The following is an 18945-nucleotide window of genomic DNA, read 5'->3' as shown; positions in this document are numbered from 1 at the left end:
TAATTGGATCGATCAGGAGAGTTCAGTGCCATCGAAAATAGACTAGTCTTGGGACTTCGTTTGAATAATAAGAGCATCAAGGATATTTCAACTCTTCTAAAGGTGCTCGAATTGACTGTTGGTGATATGACTGGAGTGGAAAATCGAACGAAGAGCCACAACTAAACCAAGACCAGGCAGTCCCCATGTACTGATGGACAGGAACTGTCGAACATTGCGAACGGTGGTTGTAAAAATACACATGGAATTATGGGAACGAGTCACTCTTGAATTCCACTGTGCTACCAGCAGTCCAGCTAGCACTATTATTGTGCGTACGGAGTAAAAAATAATGGTGTACGATAGTCGAACAGCTATTTATATGCCACAAATTTCTGTAGCTAAAGCTAGCGCCGCTTGTGGTCATCTAAAGAGCGGCGGCAGTGGACGGTGGTTGACTGGAAACGAATAGAGTGCTGGATCACGTTATACACTGTGGAAATCCGGTGGGAGGACTGCGCTTGGTGATATCCTAGACAAAAACCGAGCAAGGGGGTGCAGTGGTTTGCACACTGGACTCGCATTCGGGAGGACGACGGTTCAAGCCCGTCTCCGGCCATCCTGATTTAGGCTTTGCGTGATTTCCCTAAATCGTTTCAGGCAAAAAAGGGATGGTTGCTTTGAAAGGGCACGGGCGGTTTCCTCCTTCTACATCCTTCCCTAATCCGAGCTTGTGCTCCGTTTATAATGACGTCGTTGTCGACGGGACGTTAAAAACTAATCTCCTCCTCCTCCTTCTCCTCCTCCTGGACAAAATTACCTGCCGGCACACGTAGTGCCAACCATGAAATACAAACGAGGTGATGTTTAGGTGTATGGGTGTTTATCATGTTTAAGTTCTTGTCTCCTGACGGCGCTGAAGAAAACGCTAAATGTGGAAGGATGTGAACACATTTTATAGCATTGTATACTGGCTACAGTACAAGGAAATTTCGGAGACGATGATGGTTTGTTACAACATGACAGTGCACACTATCATGGAGGAGGAGTTTAGTGTTTAACGTTCCGTCGACAGTGAGATCATGAGTGATGCAGCACAAGCTCGGATTACAGAAGGATGGGGAAAGAAATTAGTCGTAATCTTTAAAGGAAGCATCCAGGCATTTGCCTCAAACGATTTAGGGAGATCAAGGAAAATCTAAATCAGGATCCCTGGATGCCAGTTTGAAAAATTCAAATGGCTCTGAGCACTATGGGACTTAACTTCTGAGGTCATCAGTCCCCTAGAACTTAGAACTCCTTGAACCTAACTAACCTACGGACATCACGCTCATCCATTCCCGAGGCAGGATTCGAACCTGCGACCGTAGCGGCCGCGCGGTTCCAGACTGACGCGCCTAAAACCGCTCGGCGACTCCGGCCGGCCAATAGTAGTCGATCTAGCGAAAGAAGTTAAGGAGAGGGGAAATCTTTCAGATGTTGCAAGATATGGGGGAGTAAAGGAATTAAAGGGATTCTTTATTTAGTGTACGACGCAGAGGGCTGATATAGCGCATGCAGCTGGGATAATTAGGGATAATTATAGGCTTATTGCAGAGTACAGGCGGTGCTCATTCACTAAACAATCGGGCTGTTCACGAACCTCTCTCTTCACATACGTTAGTTTGGTCCCCTAAAAGTTAATGAAATGCGTAGCCGGCAGTACACGTATTTTCCTTGGTAGCGGTAAGTAGTAAGTTAAAAGAGTGGACTTTTAGAAGATGATACGGGCAGGAGTCAATAAGAGCAAAATCAGATCAAAGTGCTAGGAAGCTGCCGTGATACCTGTTGTCACCCAAACAGTGGATCCAAAAGCTGATCACCAGTGAGAGAAAATATGATAATTGATAAAGTGAACTATTCAGTGACCTCTGTGAATTAGGATAGAAAGTGTAAGTAGCTCAAATGACAGAGTGACACTGTGAGTGCAGGTAGAAATGTGAAGCGCAACTCTACGTGATTACTCTGTTATTCATAATAAAGTGCCTGGCAGAAGGTTCAATGAACCACCTTCAAGCTGTCTCTCTATCGTTCCACTCTAGAATGGCAACGGCAAAAGCGAGCACTTAAATTATTCTGTGCGAGTCCTGATTTCTCTTATTTTATCGTCATGATTATTTCTCTCTACATCTACATCTACATGACTACTCTGCAATTCACATTTAAGTGCTTGGCAGAGGGTTCGTCGAACCACAATCATACTAGCTCCCTACCATTCCACTCCCGAACAGCGCGCGGGAAAAACGAACACCTAAACCTTTCTGTTCGAGCTCTGATTTCTCTTATTTTATTTTGATGATCATTCCTACCTATGTAGGTTGGGCTCAACAAAATATTTTCGCATTCGGAAGAGAAAGTTGGTGACTGAAATTTCGTAAGTAGATCTCGCCGCGACGAAAAACGTCTTTGCTGTAATGACTTCCATCCCAATTCGCGTATCGTATCTGCCACACTCTCTCCTCTACTACGTGATAATAAAAAACGAGCTGCCCTTTTTTGCACCATTTCGATGTCCTCCGTCAATCCCACCTGGTAAGGATCCCACACCGCGCAGCAATATTCTAACAGAGGAAGAACGAGTGTAGTGTAAGCTGTCTCTTTAGTGGACTTGTTGCATCTTCTAAGTGTCCTGCCAATGAAACGCAACCTTTGGATCACCTTCCCCACAATATTATCTATGTGGCCTTTCCAATTGAAGTTGTTCGTAATTTTAACACCCAGGTACTTAGTTGAATTGACAGCCTTGAGAATTTTAATACTTATCGAGTAATCGAACTCCAACGGATTTCTTTTGGAACTCATTTGTATCACCTCACACTTTTCGTTATTTAGCGTCAACTGCCAACTGCCACAACATACAGCAATCTTTTCTAAATCGCTTTGCAACTGATACTGGTCTTCGGATGACCTTACTAGACGGTAAATCACAGCATCATCTGCGAACAACCTAAGAGAACTGCTCAAATTGTCACCGAGGTCATTTTTATGGATCAGGAACAGCAGAGGTCCCAGGACGCTTCCCTGGGGAACACCTGATATCACTTCAGTTTTACTTGATGATTTGCCGTCTATTCCTACGAACTGCGACCTTCCTGACAGGAAATCACGAATCTAGTCGCACAACTGAGACGATACCCCATAGGCCCGCAGCTTGATTAGAAGTCGCTTGTGAGGAACGGTGTCAAAAGCTTTCCGGAAATCTAGAAATACGGAATCAACTTGAGATCTCCTGTCGATAGTGGCCATTACTTCGTGCGAATAAAGAGCTAGCTGCGTTGCACAAGAACGATGTTTCCTGAAACCATGCTGATTACGTATCAATAGATCGTTCCCTTCGAGGTGATTCATAATGTTTGAATACAGTATATGCTCCAAAACCCTACTGCAAACCGACGTCAATGATATAGGTCTGTAGTTGGATGGATTACTCCTACTACCCTTCTTAAACACTGGTGCGACCTGCGCAATTTTCCAATCTGTAGGTACAGATCTATCGGTGAGCGAGCGGTTGTATACGAGTGCTAAGTAGGGAGCTATTGTATCAGCGTAATCTGAAAGGAACCTAATCGGTATACAGTCTGGACCTGAAGACTTGCCCGTATCAAGCGATTCTAAGACACTCATGCTAGCAGCTGTTCGTGTTTCAAATTCTGGAATATTCCATTCATCTTCCCTGGTTAAGGAATTTCGGAAAACTGCGTTCAATCACTCCACTTTAGCGGCACAGTCATCGGTAACAGTACCATCGCACTGCGCAGCGAAGGTATTGACTGCGTCTTGCCGCTTGTGTACTTTACATACGACCAGAATTTCCTCGGATTTTCTACCAAATTTCAAATAAGATTCAAGTTTTCTTTGAACTGTTCAGCAAATATATCTTCCGAGTCAAGGGGTCTATATAGATGGGTGCTGACGGAATGTTTTCGCAGTCGGAGGCGAAAACTGATGACTGAAATATCATGAGAAGATCCCGTCGCAACGAAGAACGCCTTTGTTTTAATGATTGCCACTCCAGTTAAGGTATCATGTCTGTGGCACTCTCCCAATTTCGCTATGATACAAAACGAACTGCCCTTCCTTGAACTTTTTCGATGTCATCCGTCAGTCCTGCCTGATGCGGATTCCACACCGCACAGCAGTACTCCAGAATAGGGAGGACAAGTGTTGTGTAAGTAGTCTCTTTAGTAGACCATTGCACCTTCTAAATGTTCTGCCAATGAATCGCAGTCTTTGGTTTGCGGTACCCACAACATTATCTATATGATCGTTCCAGTTTAGGTTATTTGTAATTGTAATCCCTAAGTATTTATATAAATTTACAGCCCTCCGATTTGTTGACTTATCGCGTAATCGAAATTTAGCGGATATCTTTTAGTACTCATGTGAACAACTTCACAATATCCTTTATTCATGGCAAATTGCCACTTTTCGCTCCATACAGGTTCCTTATCTAAATCATTTTGCAATTCTGTTTGGTCATCTGGTGACTTTACAAGGCGGTAAATAACATTATCATCTGCAAACAATCTAAGACGGCTACTCAGATTGTCTCATATGTCGTTAATATGCATCAGGAACCATAGAGGGCCTCTAACACTTCCTTGTGGGACGCCGGATATTACTTCTGTTTTACTTGATGACTTGCCGTCTATTACTACGAACACTATTCAGACTATAAGCACGTATCTCTCAGCTGCCGTCGATGCTTCCTCTTTGAAATCATTCCATATTTTTCTACGTTCACATGATCAGATCGGAAGAGTGAATATTGTCTTTTAAAAAGGCGTTAAGAGCATTTTTATCAGCTTTTTTAAATATATATAGTATGCATTTCTTTTTGATGGTTGTAGGTGTTACGGGATTCAGCCTAGCAGCAAGTATCTTGTGTTCGCTAATCCCTGTATTTGTCCAGGATTATTTGTTGCTAAGATGTTAAGTATGCTTTCGCAACCATTTATGCTTCGAGTGGGCTCTTGAACTAATTGTTCAAAATGATTTTCTGAGAAAGCATTCAGTATAATTTCGGATGACGTTTTATGCCTGCCGCCGTCTTTAAACGTATAATTTTTCCAGGATATCGAGGCTAGATTGAAGTCACCTCTGACTATAACTGTATGAGTGGGGTACCCATTTCAAATAAGACTCAAGTTTTCTTTGAACTGTTCAGCAAATATATCTTCCGAGTCAGGGGGTCGGCCAAACGATCAAATTAATAGTTTAGTCCGATTTTCAAGTATAACCTTTACCCATACTATTTCGCAGGAACTCTCTACTTCAATTTCACTGCAGGGTAAACTACTTCTGACAGCAATAAATACTCCACCACCAGCTGTATTTAACCTACCCTTTCCGAACACTGTTAGACTGTTTGAAAAAATTTCGGCTGAACTTATTTCCGGCTTTAGCCAGCTTTCTGTACCTATAAATAATTGAGCTTCAGTGCTTTCTATTAGGGCTTGGAGCTCTGGTTCTTTCCCAACACAGCTACGACAACATGCAACTACAATACCCATAGTTTGTTCAAAAAAATGAAATGGCTCTGAGCACTATGGGACTAAACTTCTGAGGTCATCAGTCCCCAAGAACTTAGAACTACTTAAACCTAACTAACCTAAGGACATCACACACACCCATGCCCGAGGCAGGATTCGAACCTGCGACCGTAGCGGTCACGCGGTTCCAGACAAGCGCCTAGAACCGCTCGGCCACCCCGGCCGGCCATCGTTTGTTCTACCTTACTGTGTTTTACCTGCCCGCTTTTAGACGGACGCCCTTTCGGAGATCCTCTAATCTAAAATACCACCCAGTCCCTTCCACACAGTTGCCGCTACCCGCGTAGCCGCTTCCTGTGTGTAGTCGACTCGTGACCTATTAAGCGGAATCCAGAAACCCACCATCCGATGGTGCAAGACAAGGAATCTGCAGCCTGCTCAGTCACAGAACCGCCTGGTCCTCTGATTCATACCCTCCACTCGGCTCTGCATTAAAGGACCACAGTCGGTTCTATTGACGATGCTGCAGATGGTGAGCTCCGCCTTAATCTCGCAAGCAAGACTGGCAGTCTTCACCATTTCCGCTAGTCGCCCGAAACCCGAGAGATTAACCTCCGACCCTAAGCGACACACGTCATTGGTACCGACATGGGCCACCACATGCAGTTGACAGGTAAGTGTAAGCAATCCAGTGTCTATGTTTTGGCAAAATCCGGACGCGAATTTTTTATACAGAAGGATGGAATTGCAAAAGGGCAAAGTTATAACTGAACTAGGAACCACAGATGAGGCGCCAGGACGGTAATCAGGCCATGCTGGAACAAGCCAGGCTCAGCCAGCAACCCATGTGCTCTGTGGACCCCTACCTTTCCTGCATCACAGCCCTTTTCGTGACGAAACCAGGTCGGCCACTAGGATGTAATGCGGCCCAATTCGCTGTTGGTTACGACAGCCGATCATGGCCCCTTCTCCAGATAATCAGGCAATACAGACAAACACGGTGACTGTCGCAAAGTCAACAAGAGCAGCAGCAGTTAAGCCTGCTCCAAACAGCCTTTCAGTATTCGAAAAGCTGTGCAGTTATATAACGTCGAGCCTGTGCTGTTCAGCTACGTGCCGGTGTCGCACACGCGTTTATCACCACCGGAACGTGAATCGCTGCTTACCGCCTAAGCACCTGGGGGGCCATGACAGCCACATACTTCACCCAGTTCCTGTCCTCACTGGAGCATCAGCAGAAGACCTCTACCCGTTGGGTACTGGTGAGCGACGCAGCCTGACGTCCTCGCAGCAATCGCCGGCGGCCACACCGTCTCCAACCGGGCAATCCGGCGCCGCAGCTGCAGAGGCAGCACGGGCGCACAGTCAGCAGCTGGGGCTCGTCGCACTGGGAAGAGCTGTCATATTCACTTCGCTAGCTATTGTCAATAGCAGTACCATGCCAATAATAGTAAACAAGCAGAAATAAAGGTGTAATTGTAACTCTTTTCGAACGTTTGTCGGCTGAACAACTCATCCTTCTCCAGAAGAGAACCACTTCATAACAGAAGTGTTGTAAAATTTTTAAAACTGGCCCATAGAAGCTGGAAACCGACGATGATTTAATTCAAAAGTAGTTTTTCTCTAGTAAATGAATATTTATACAGGAGCGATTACTAATCAGAGAGGTACTGATTACAAACGTTCATCTTCCATCAGTAAATTGTGATTTATCTCTGAACTTTACTGCCGATCTATTTAAAGGTCAAGTTCTTATGTTACACCCGATATCGGTAAACGACTCGTATGTGGCATGATGGTGTGGCATAGAGTGGCAGTCCCTTCTGCAGTCGGGGCACGTGAAACGTGAGAGACTTCAAAGGAAGCCACTCTCCACTATCGGTAAACAACTCATACCTAAATAGAAATACGCACATGTTGTAAAATCGATAAGAAACAAGACAGCGAACGAACTAAGGGGGTATTATAAAGTACGCACAGCTTTATTTTGGTGAAACGTAATTTCGACATCAAGGGGTTTATAGTTTGATACTGTTTACTAAAGGAATACTTCTATATCGCTTATGCTTACTACAACGCTGAAGTGGATTTCACTCGTGTTAGAGTTCACTGTACAATTCCTGTAAATGCATTATCTCAGTAGCTATATTAATTTAAGATACACTGCAAACATTATCACGGGCATCCAGTATGACACTGCACGGCGACGGTTCATTACCTTATAGTTAATGATTCAGGAGTGAATTGTGCAAAACCGTTTGTAACTGTTGCCAGACGAAATACTGCGAAGTGCTTCAACATACAAAAAGACAATAACTTTAACCTCAATATATTTTGGTATGTATAAGATCAAATAAATTCTTTAAAACGGTTAAGAACGACAAGGTGATGTTACCCATTATCCACTTGAAGTTGATGAACGAAATGTTTAAACTTGAGCTCACTAACAAGACACAAAGTGATACTGGTAAAATCAACGAAAGTGACTGATATTGTCATTAACTGGCAACAGCAGATATTTACACAATAACGTGGTGATCCAGATTGATGTACATGCCGGTACCTATAATAACCAGCAGCACATCCTCTTGCATTGATGCATGCCTGTTTTCGTCAAGGCATAACTATCCACAAGTTCATCAGGGCATGTTGGTCCAGATTGTGCCACTCCTCAATGGCGATTCGGCGTAGATCCGTCAGTGTGGTTGGTGGGTCACGTCGTCCCGAAATAGCCCTTTCGAGTCTATTCCTGGCATGTTCGATAGGGCTCATCTCTGGAGAACATGATGGCCACTCTAGTCAAGTGATGTCGTTATCCTGAAGGAAGTCATTCACAAGATCTGGACGATGGTGGCGCAGACTGTCGTCCACGAAGACGAATGCCTCGCCAATATGCTGCCGTTATGGTTGCACTATTGCCTTCCATGACGACCAGTGGCACGTCTTCCCCCCATAATGCCACCCCAAAATTGCAGGGAACCTCCACCTTGCTGCACTCGCTGAACAGTATGTCTAAGGCGTTCAGCCTGACAGGGTTCCCTCCAAACACGTCTCCGATGATTGTCTGGTTGAAGTCATATGCGACAGTTATCGGTGAAGAGAATGTGATGCCAATCCTGAGTGGTCCATTCGGCATGTTGTTGCGCCCATCTGTAACTCGCTGCTAGGTCTCGTGGTTGCAAAGATGGACCTCGCCATGGACGTCGGGAGTGAAGTTGCGCATCATGTAGCCTATATTGCACAGTTTCAGTCGTACCACGAGGTCCTGTGGTTCCACCAAAAGCATTCTTCAACATCGTAACGTTGCTATCAGCGTTCCTCCGCGCCATAATCCGTAGGTAGCGGTCATCCACTGCAGTAGTAGCCCTTGGGCGGTCTGAGCGAGGCTTGTCATCGACAGTTCCTGTCTCTCTGTATTTCCTCCGTGTCCGAACAACATCGCTTTATTTCACTCCGTAATAAGTGGACACTTCCCTTGTTGAGAGTCCTTCCCGGCACGAAGTAACAATGAGGACGCAATCGAACCGCGGTTTTCACCGTCTAGGCATGGTTGAACTACATCCAAAACGAGCCGTGTACCTCCTCCCTGGTGGAATGACTGGAACTGATGGGCTGTCGGACCCCCTCCGTCTAATAATCGCTGCTCATGCATGGTTGTTTGTATCTTTAGGCGGGTTAAGTTACATCTCTGCAGAGTCAGAGGGACTGTGTCTGTGATTCAGTATCCACATTCAACTTCTATCTTTAGGAGTTCTGGGAATCGGGGTGATGCAAAACTTTTTTGTGTGTGTATGTTGCCGACTCTAACATTAGCTATGTTTGCTTTTAATAGTCATCTACCTATGTGAAGTTATTATGACGAAGTAAATAAACACATGTGTTTAATATTTTAATTTACTCGGCTGTTATGCAGGGTGTTTACTTAAGAGCGTGAAAAAATGTAAGACCACATAGAGAATGTTCCACAGAACAATTTGAGGTAGCGAACCAGAGGTCAGAGAAGCCATCTTACGGAGATATGGATGTAAACTTGTTCACCGCATTGTCTAGCATTCCTGTTTTCCAACTTACTTACAACTAAAATGCGTACAAGTTCACACATACTGTGCTGTTTATTTAGATGTACATTCTTTATTTCTTGCAAGGAAACAAGGAGGATGAGACTGGTTACTAGGATGTCATGATGCAGGTTTTGCTTACTTGCGGTTCGTGCAAAGAGTTCTGCCTAAGTTGTTGGAGAATGTACCTTTGGTTGTTCGTGAGGGGATGTGCATACAACATGACGATGCGCGCCTCGCTTCAGTGTGAATGTCCGCAACTATCTCCGTGCTATATTTCCTGGTCGCTGGGTTGGAAAGGTAGGTCCAAGTCCATGGCCTGGAAGGTCACGTGACCTGAATCCCCTTGAGTATTTCCTATATGGATATCTAAAGTCACTTGCGTATGAGACCCCAATGGATACGGAAATGGAATTAGTTGCCAGAACTGTAACTGCCTGTGATTTGATTCCAGAAACTCCTGGCATATTTGACAGGGTGCGTCAGAATCTTGTTCGCCGATGTCTTTCTTGCATTAATGTTGATTGCCGTTAGTTTCAGCACATTTTGTAAAATTGAGTACAAATGGTACGTTCATGATTTGGATGGTACTTGCAGTTAACTGTAACTAATGTAAACAAAAAAGTACAAAGTAATGTGATTTTATTCCTATTATCTCCTTCAGCTTGCTTCTTCGACCCCGTATTGCGCAACTCAAAATTGTTCAGTGGAGTATCCTCTACGTCCTGCTAGATATTTGCACGCTCTTACATAAACACACTGTATATATGGTAAGGAAGCTGAGACAGGCAACTGCAAATACATTCAGAATCAACAAAAATATATAGAGGTGTGGTTTTCACCAAGTTATAGCGGACTTCATTGACGTTCTTATGTAAATTCGTATCGTATATAGTCGCTGAACCACGACACCGGCTGTTTTTCTGTGGCATTTGTGAGAATATCCTAAGAGAACTTCTACATAACGTGAATGGAACTTGATTAAACAGTATCAAAACAACAGCGCCGCACAGCACTGTCCCGGCGTGAGGAGATGTTCCACTGATGTCTGCCCTATTATACTAAAGTAAGCAAACACGTAACCCAAGTATGATGCTTGTGTTTACCTGTGCGCTTGAAGCCCATCAGTCTGCATTCTGCTGTAGCAGCCGTCAGATAATTTGTTCGTAGAACTTTTAAGACACTTACAATGTATAAAACAGTCGAAAAAGCGAATATCTGTTATGGAAAATGTCGTCAAACTGTTAGAGCATCGGTTCAGTTGTATGTTGAAGAATATCCAAAACAGAAAAAATACTCACCATCTGTCTTTGAAAATAACACTAACAATGTCTAGAAATTGGTAGCGTGGAGAATAAAATACGTCAACGGAACAGAAGAGCACCTGAAGAAAGAAATGAAACTACTATTTTAGAATCAGTAATACACAATGCAAATATCAGTAAGAGGCATCATGGAAGTACTAGGGGGATCAACCAAACGAATGTTCTGCAAACGCAACGTTCTACCGCGTTTCATCCTCTTCACATTTCCGTACATGTACAGCTTCATGACAATGACTTCCAAAACTGGATTACAATTCTCCGAATTTTGTTTACAAAAAGTTCAAAGTGATTTCGTACATCTATACAAAATCTTGCGTAGGGAAGGAGCATCGTTTACGAGCAATTGGAAAGTCAATCTTTGCAATACTCACTAATCGTTAGCTGAAAATCCTCACTGGCCAAAAGAAGTAAACTATCAACGCTCGGTGCTTGTTTTTAAGACCCGCATCATTGATCCCTGTTTTATTGATGGCAATTTAAATACAGTCAAGTATCTCATGTTCCTAACAAGGGAACCTCCCCATCGCACCCCCCTCAGCTTTAGATATAAGTTGGCACACTGGATACGCCTTGAAAAACTGAACACAGATCAATCGAGAAAACAGGAAGAAGTTTTGTGGAACTATGAAAAAATAAGCAAAATATACAAACTGAGTAGTCCATGCGCAAGATAGGCAACATCAAGGTTAGTGGCGCTCAGAAGCGCCGTGGTCCCGTGGTTAGCGTGAGCAGCTGCGGAATGAGTGGTCCTTGGTTCAAGTCTTCCCTCCAGTCAAAAGTTTAATTTCTTTATTTTCGCAAAGTTATGATCTGTCCGTTCGTTCATTGACGTCTCTGTTCACTGTAATAAGTTTAGTGTGTGTTTTGCGACCGCACCGGTAAACCGTGCGATTAGTAGACGAAAGGACGTGCCTCTCCAATGGGAACGAAAAACATTTGATCGCAAGGTCATAGGTAAACCTATTCCTCCACAGGAAAACGCGTCTGATGTATTCTATACGACACTGGTGACGGCATGTGCGTCACATGACAGGAATATGTTCTCGACCCACCTAACTTGTACACTTGGCGAATGGGTAAAAAGATTCTTCTACCTTACCCGATTTCGGTTTTCTTGAGGATGTGATAATCACTCCCAAAAAAGTGATGAAAACATAAGAGTTTGTCACATAAACTGGAAACAAAAAAATTAAAATTTTCACTCGAGGGAAGACTTGAACCAAGGACCTCCCGTTCCGCAGTTGCTCACGCTAACCACGGGACCACGGCGCTTCACAGATTAGATAAGCCTTGATATTGCCTGTCTTCCGCATGGACTACTCAGTTAGTATACTTCGCTTATTTTTTCGTAGTTGCACACAACTTCTTCCTGTTTTCGCGATTGATCTGTGTTCAGTTTTTCAAGGCCTATCCACTGTGCCAACTTATAACTAAATCTGAGGGGGGGGGGGGTGCGATGGGGAGGTTCCCTTGTAACATATGTCGCTGCCGCAGTTATTGGAGGACGTCCCCCCACTGGCCATAAGGCAGTCAGTGCGATACTAATACGACGGATGTCCAGCACATTCCGCACGCTTAGTGACAGGCCCTCTTAATACAACATTTAGAGTGTTTTAGAACGGTTGTTCAGGAAACTCCAAATGGTCTGCACACTCACCAAACTTAACTGATCTGTCCTTTTATCTATGGCTAAAGTTAGAACAAGACGTCTGTTAGGAAACAACGACGACTTCCGGTGGAATGGAAAGCCTAATAACACGGACTGTGCTGCCATTAACTTAAGACGAAATTCAACGTGCAGTATTGGGTCTATAGAATCGCTTTATAGCGTTTGGAAATCCTCAGGGTCAACATGTTGAGTACAGGAACCTTACCTCAGTTACGTGTTTGTTTACCTCAAGTATAACAGCGCAGGCGTTTGTGAAACAGTGGTACTGAAACTGAAAACGGCAGAGACAAAACTGACATACAAAATTTCGTGTAAAATACAAATATGCCAATGTGTCATCGCCGGACAAATGACAGGTATAGAAACGGGCAACACCGACACAGAAAAAAAATTAAGACTACTCATATCGCATAGGGAATTAGACCCTAAAGGAATATGCGTTCCTCATTAAGTACACTTTCCTACACTCTGTTCAAAATAACTTTAGGATTGACTCTTCGTGAGCAGGACGTTGCAGGCGTAGAGCATGGTTACCATATTCTGCATGGAACACAGACGTAATGTATCACTTTATTCAACTGGAAGACTCTCGCAAACTATTCAGTGTGCAAAGATATAACTTATATCAATGTATTAATTATTTTTGTAAACATTGCTGGGAATACCAACGATCAAAATACAATCTGTGAAGTAATTACAACAGCCTAGATCGCAAGGCGCATCCTCATTCAGCGTTCCTGCTCCATGCACAGCCATTGTCCATTAAAATCGCTGTAGGTCTGATGATTATCGTGTGATGATAGAAACCGGTCACCTATGAACAAATGTGCCTTGCGATCTATACTGTTATAATTATTTTGAACGACATCAGTGTGTTTTGTAAGAACTGCATTGTTTTTTGATTTTTCTTTTATTTACAACGTTTGTTTAAGCCGTTATGCCGAAAGTGAACGATTATGCTTTTTCTGATGATTATACCGAATTTGTGGTACATGAAAAACTCTTTTGTGAGGAAATTTAGGTAAACACATTATGCGAATGAATTCTTGAGAGTATCGTTTTAGGAGTACATTCACCAACTTCAGACGAGAATTCTGTCAGAAATCTCCAATATCAGGTAATATGCGTTAAATTTGACGCATAATAATGGACGGCATATTGTACGAGATATTCCACGACTGTGAAGCTAGTATTCTTTTTTTTTATTACACTCCCAGCTGCACACATTCGCACTTGATTACTGTTCGATCAGAAGCAATTATCATCTTCAGTTCTAAAAATAAAATGAAACGAATCGTTAATGAATAATTATTTCCTTAGATGGCACAGGCAGAAAATTATTTAAACTTGAAGACATAAAAACTTACCTGCATCTTAAAAATTACATAGATTGACACTGTTTAAAACATCAAATTCATGAAACAGTACCTGATGAATCACGAGTAGTGAAAAGCCAATTCTTCAAAAAGAATAACGTAGTCAAAGTTGTACAATAGGATGAAAGTATGCTTGCGAGCACATTTCTTGGCATTTAATGAACTCAAAATGCAGGATACAAATCCGTACTTCTTGAATGAAGGGTGTGGGAGGGTGGTATGGGAGAGAAAGTACTGATATCTGCCTTACTAAAATTTAACAAAGAACTGTATAAAATCGTTACATAAAAAATTTGACGTTAAGAATCCAAATAGATAATGCACTTAATATTCATGCAAGAGACATCCTACTGAATTTTATAAATAAAATGAAACATTGAAATAAAACGTAAGAGTAGCACAGTTTCCACCAGAGCGCGCCTGACGTGTGTTGCGCTCGTGTACTTAGGATTCTGTGCCTGTGGCGACGCTGTGCTCAGCCACGGTACGACTGAGTGCAGCGAGCTGCCAAGATGATGTTCTTCGGAGTGGGGCTGTAGCGAAGGTAGTGAGCTGCTGCTGACTGGATTGTCTAAGCACGTCATCAATGTTCTTGTAGTACACCGAATTCCTGAAGTCATAGTGGAGATTACGTCATTTAACTGGTTCTTTCAGGTGATGTCCATATATTTCAAGTCCTTCAAAAACGTTTAAAAATACGTCCCTACTGAGTGTTTAGTTTCATCTAGATCATCTCGAGACACTACCTTATTATTTCGTACTGTTGTGTGTTGTTTAAGCCGGGTCTCAAAAGTTCTATCAGTTTGACATGCGAATAAACGTCCTGTATAGTGGGTTCAGTACGCTGATGTGACAACAGTAATATGCACATATAGACTTGGCGGTGGTATCGAGTAACAAGGTATAAAAGGGCATTTGTGCTCAGTTGGTTCATGTAAGAAAGTGTCCAACTCTATTAAGACCACATAATCGGCATTAACGGACTTTGAACGCGGAATGATTGTGGTTACTAGACTCACGGGACATTCCGTTTCGGAAATCGTTAGGGAATTCAGCACTCCGAGATACGCTGAGTCATGAGCGTGTTCTTGTTTTTTAAGAATAGTGTCTTTGCACAACTCGTAAAGTTATCAGGTACTGCTTTCTGTATTTTACGAGGGTTAGTAGAAAATTAATACCTCTTTTTCATTTTTCGAGAATTTGAAATGCAACTACTTGGATTGCAAACCGCAACATTCACGGTTAATTTATTACTGTTCAACATAATCTCTGTACATTTAAATAGGACATGTATTCCAGTGTAGTAAACCGCACGCTCCTACTACCGAAGCCATTGACGCATGAACATTTTCACGGCCTTCTCATCTTGACAGTGAATCCCACGATGAGCTTCATTTAGCGGTCCAAACTGATGAAAGTCTGACGGTGCCAGGTAAGGCGAGACCTGCCATCCAATTTTCACAATCTCGTCATTGGTGTGACAGCTGGTGTAGGGTCTTGCACTTTAATGCAAAAGACCTACATCTACCATAGATTATGATGGGCGAAGTCGCTGAAGATGTGCTTTAAACTATTTGCAGTTTTGGCACATTGAACAGAATTTACTGAGCGCCCCTGCCCCAAAAAATCAACCATAGTCACACCCTCTACATCCCAGAATGTCGTAACAACAACTTCCCCTGCCGATTGCACAGTTCTGAACTTTTTATTCTGCGGTGAGTTTCTGTGCTGCCATTTCAATTACGTGCTGTTTGATTGTGGTTCAAAAAAATTAACCCATATTTCGTCTCCGGTCATAACTCTTTCCAGAAACTCCTCTCTCTGTCTGTCTGTCTGTCTGTCTCTCTCTCTCTCTCTCTCTCTCTCTCTCTCTCTCTCTCTCTCTCTCTCCAAACGGAAGAGCTGCAAGAGTTGACAGGCAATTGTATTTTAATTGTTCCTCTATTCTGGTCGGTTAACATTATTGGTACCCAAGTTTCACAAACCTTTGAGTATCCCAGCTGTTGAATAATCGTCACCACACTGCCATTACTGAGGGAACAGATGCGACACAAATCATCTGCAATCACCCGGCGGTCATCACGAATAGTGTCATCGGCTCGCTCAATTTTGTGCGTAGTCGCTGCGGTCACCGGCCTGTTGCTCTACGTTTCGTTAGCCAGCGGTTTTAGCTCTTCACAGCTCCGTTACAGTAACGAATCCACCGTCTAACAGTGCTGATATTTATTGCTACATCACCGCACAAATTATTCAGTCGTTCAAGAATGTGAATTAACGTTTCACCTTCCGCAGTCAAGGATTGTATTGCAGAACACTGTGTAACACAAACATCGATGTCGGCTATTTTCGGGTGACTGTAGTACTGGTATCTGTTGACGTAGAAAGTTACTACTGGATTGGGTCGGAGAAGAGTATTGGGGAATAGCGACAAATTAGAATTTTTCACAAAACAAACTTTATTTAAGGAAGAAAAAATCGGAGGCTTTACTTTTTGACCGACTCTCGCGTATTTTAAAGATAGTCAATCTGTTACGGTATATTGATAATTTTTACTTTTTGGACCATCTGACCACAACTGAATGAAACACAGTTTTCGTGCCATACGCGTTTCGCCCTTACTCTCTGCAAGGCACCTTCAGTGGCCTGGAATATGTACGTATTTTTACTATTTAGTCAAAATTTTGGGGCAATGTACCTATAGGTTATAAACAGTTTGCGTACGCAAATAGATCACATGTACTTCAAAAATTATACTAGAAAGGTGGTGATAATAGTCGATCTTTGGAAATAACATCCGACAGTCGACTACACAAACCAAAACATTGCATCAAAACAAGTGTTCAGTTCCTAGTGCTATGAAATGTGGAAAAAACCTCAAGTGGCAATTAAAAGCAGAGGAACGGGACAAAAAATGGAATAGAAACATAATATGTAGAAAATCGTCCACGCAACCTGTAAGTAGAATTTAAAATATTACTACATAATAGCAAAAACCAACCACCAGAATTGTTTATAACCCATAAATACATTGCCACAAAATGTAAGCTAAATAGTTAAATATATATATATTCCCGGCCACTGAAGGTGCCTTGCAGAGAATAAAGGTGAAATGCGTATAGCACAAAAATTGTGTTTCATTCAGTTGTCGTCAGACAGTCCAAAAAGTAAAATTTATCAATATACCGTAATATTAATTACACGCAACTGAGGAAGACAGGACTAAAAAGTTCAAAAAGGGTCAATCTATGTAATTTTAAGATACAAGTGTAATTTTGATGTCCGTAATTGTGAATAATTTTCTATCTATGTCACAGAGGAATAGTAGTTTATTAATGTTTCATTTCATCTTAGTTTTAGATCAAAAGATGATCATTACTGACGATCGAAACTAGTAACCAAGTTTGAATATGAGCAAATTAGACAGTCACAATAAATATTATTTAAAAATGTATTGCACATAATCTGTCAAAAGCTAAACAGATGACTGTTTGGTTTCATTACGAGAAGCTGATAATTAGGTATATTATTAATGTGTTGTTACGTTTGTGATCAAACATTGTATTTATTTATAAAATGAAAACAAAAAATTATGACTCTTAGTTCAAATGAGGAAACATATCTTATCAATTTGAAAGAAATAAAGAAAAAGCAATACAGGGTACACTACTTCAGTGCAGCAACGATTGTATCACAAAAAGGTGAGAGAGATATCTCCTGTATGATAAAGATTAAATTCTTAAGATGAACTAGATTTAGGCACAGTTGATGACAAAAACCTTTCTGTTTAACACTCCAAAGATATACTCTAGCTATGCAGGTATTAATTAATTCACATATTATAAAAATGTGTCAGAATCAGCCTGTACATCTTTTTCTGGTGACAACGGAAACACTGCGTGTTAATGACGGCTTTCCTCTAGTCTTCAGAGGTGTCTTTCCTAACAACTTGATGGTTGTGTACACCCCATCGCTGAAGACAGAGCAATTTTCTTATAATACCAGGCAGCAGTACGTTTGCTTTACGACCATATCACCTGTACCGGCCCGGGTTCGTGCGGTTAAAGGCGCTGCAGTCTGGAACCGCAAGACCGCTACGGTCGCAGGTTCGAATCCTGCCTCGGGCATGGATGTTTGTGATGTCCTTAGGTTAGTTAGGTTTAACTAGTTCTAAGTTCTAGGGGACTAATGACCTCAGAAGTTGAGTCCCATAGTGCTCAGAGCCATTTGAACCATTTTTTGGCCCGGGTTCCCGGGATCGATTCCCGGCGGGGTCAGGGATTTTCTCTGCCTCGTGATGACTGGGTGTTGTGTGCCGTCCTTAGGTTAGTTAGGTTTAAGTAGTTCTAAGTTCTAGGGGACTGATGACCATAGATGTTAAGTCCCATAGTGCTCAGAGCCATTTGAACCATTTGAAGCTGTACTAAGTGAAAATAGCAGTGATAAGGGAACATCATAATAACTTTGTGCCCACATGTTTCTGTCAGCTTATCGACTGCTTTCCAGGGAAACTGTGGTTTATCGAGGTATATTAGTTCCCTAACCTTCTCACTTACTGTACTTCATGCGAGTCCAGTCATCTTCTCTCTACACTTTGCTATGGCAAAAGTCTTTCAGACTCATTGGGAGCTTGATCCAGAACAGTTACTGATGGTGTAGGAATAACGCGCAAATCATTTCTCGCGATTGATTTGGTAAGGTAGTCCACTTGCAAAGAGAGCGAAACTTGTTCATAACACTGTTCATTACCAAACAACAAATAATAACAACAGATAACAAGTTATTCCCGTAATTGTCTAATTATAACAGTACTTATGATCTACGAATATAAACTCTATATGTATGTATTTTTCCAGGTGTACGTTTCTAATTGTTTATTTCACTTTTTGTACTAGATGTAGTTTAACATGCCTACTAACACATATGAATGTAAAATAAGTAGAATGCCTGGTTAGATGTAAGAGAGGGCCTCATGGCCCTAATCTTGCCAGGTTAAATAAATCAATAAAT

Source organism: Schistocerca nitens, chromosome 3 (assembly GCF_023898315.1).
Source record: "Schistocerca nitens isolate TAMUIC-IGC-003100 chromosome 3, iqSchNite1.1, whole genome shotgun sequence".
Lineage (NCBI taxonomy): Eukaryota > Metazoa > Arthropoda > Insecta > Orthoptera > Acrididae > Schistocerca > Schistocerca nitens.
The sequence above is the reverse complement of the archived record's forward strand: the minus strand, read 5'-3'. Positions refer to the sequence as shown.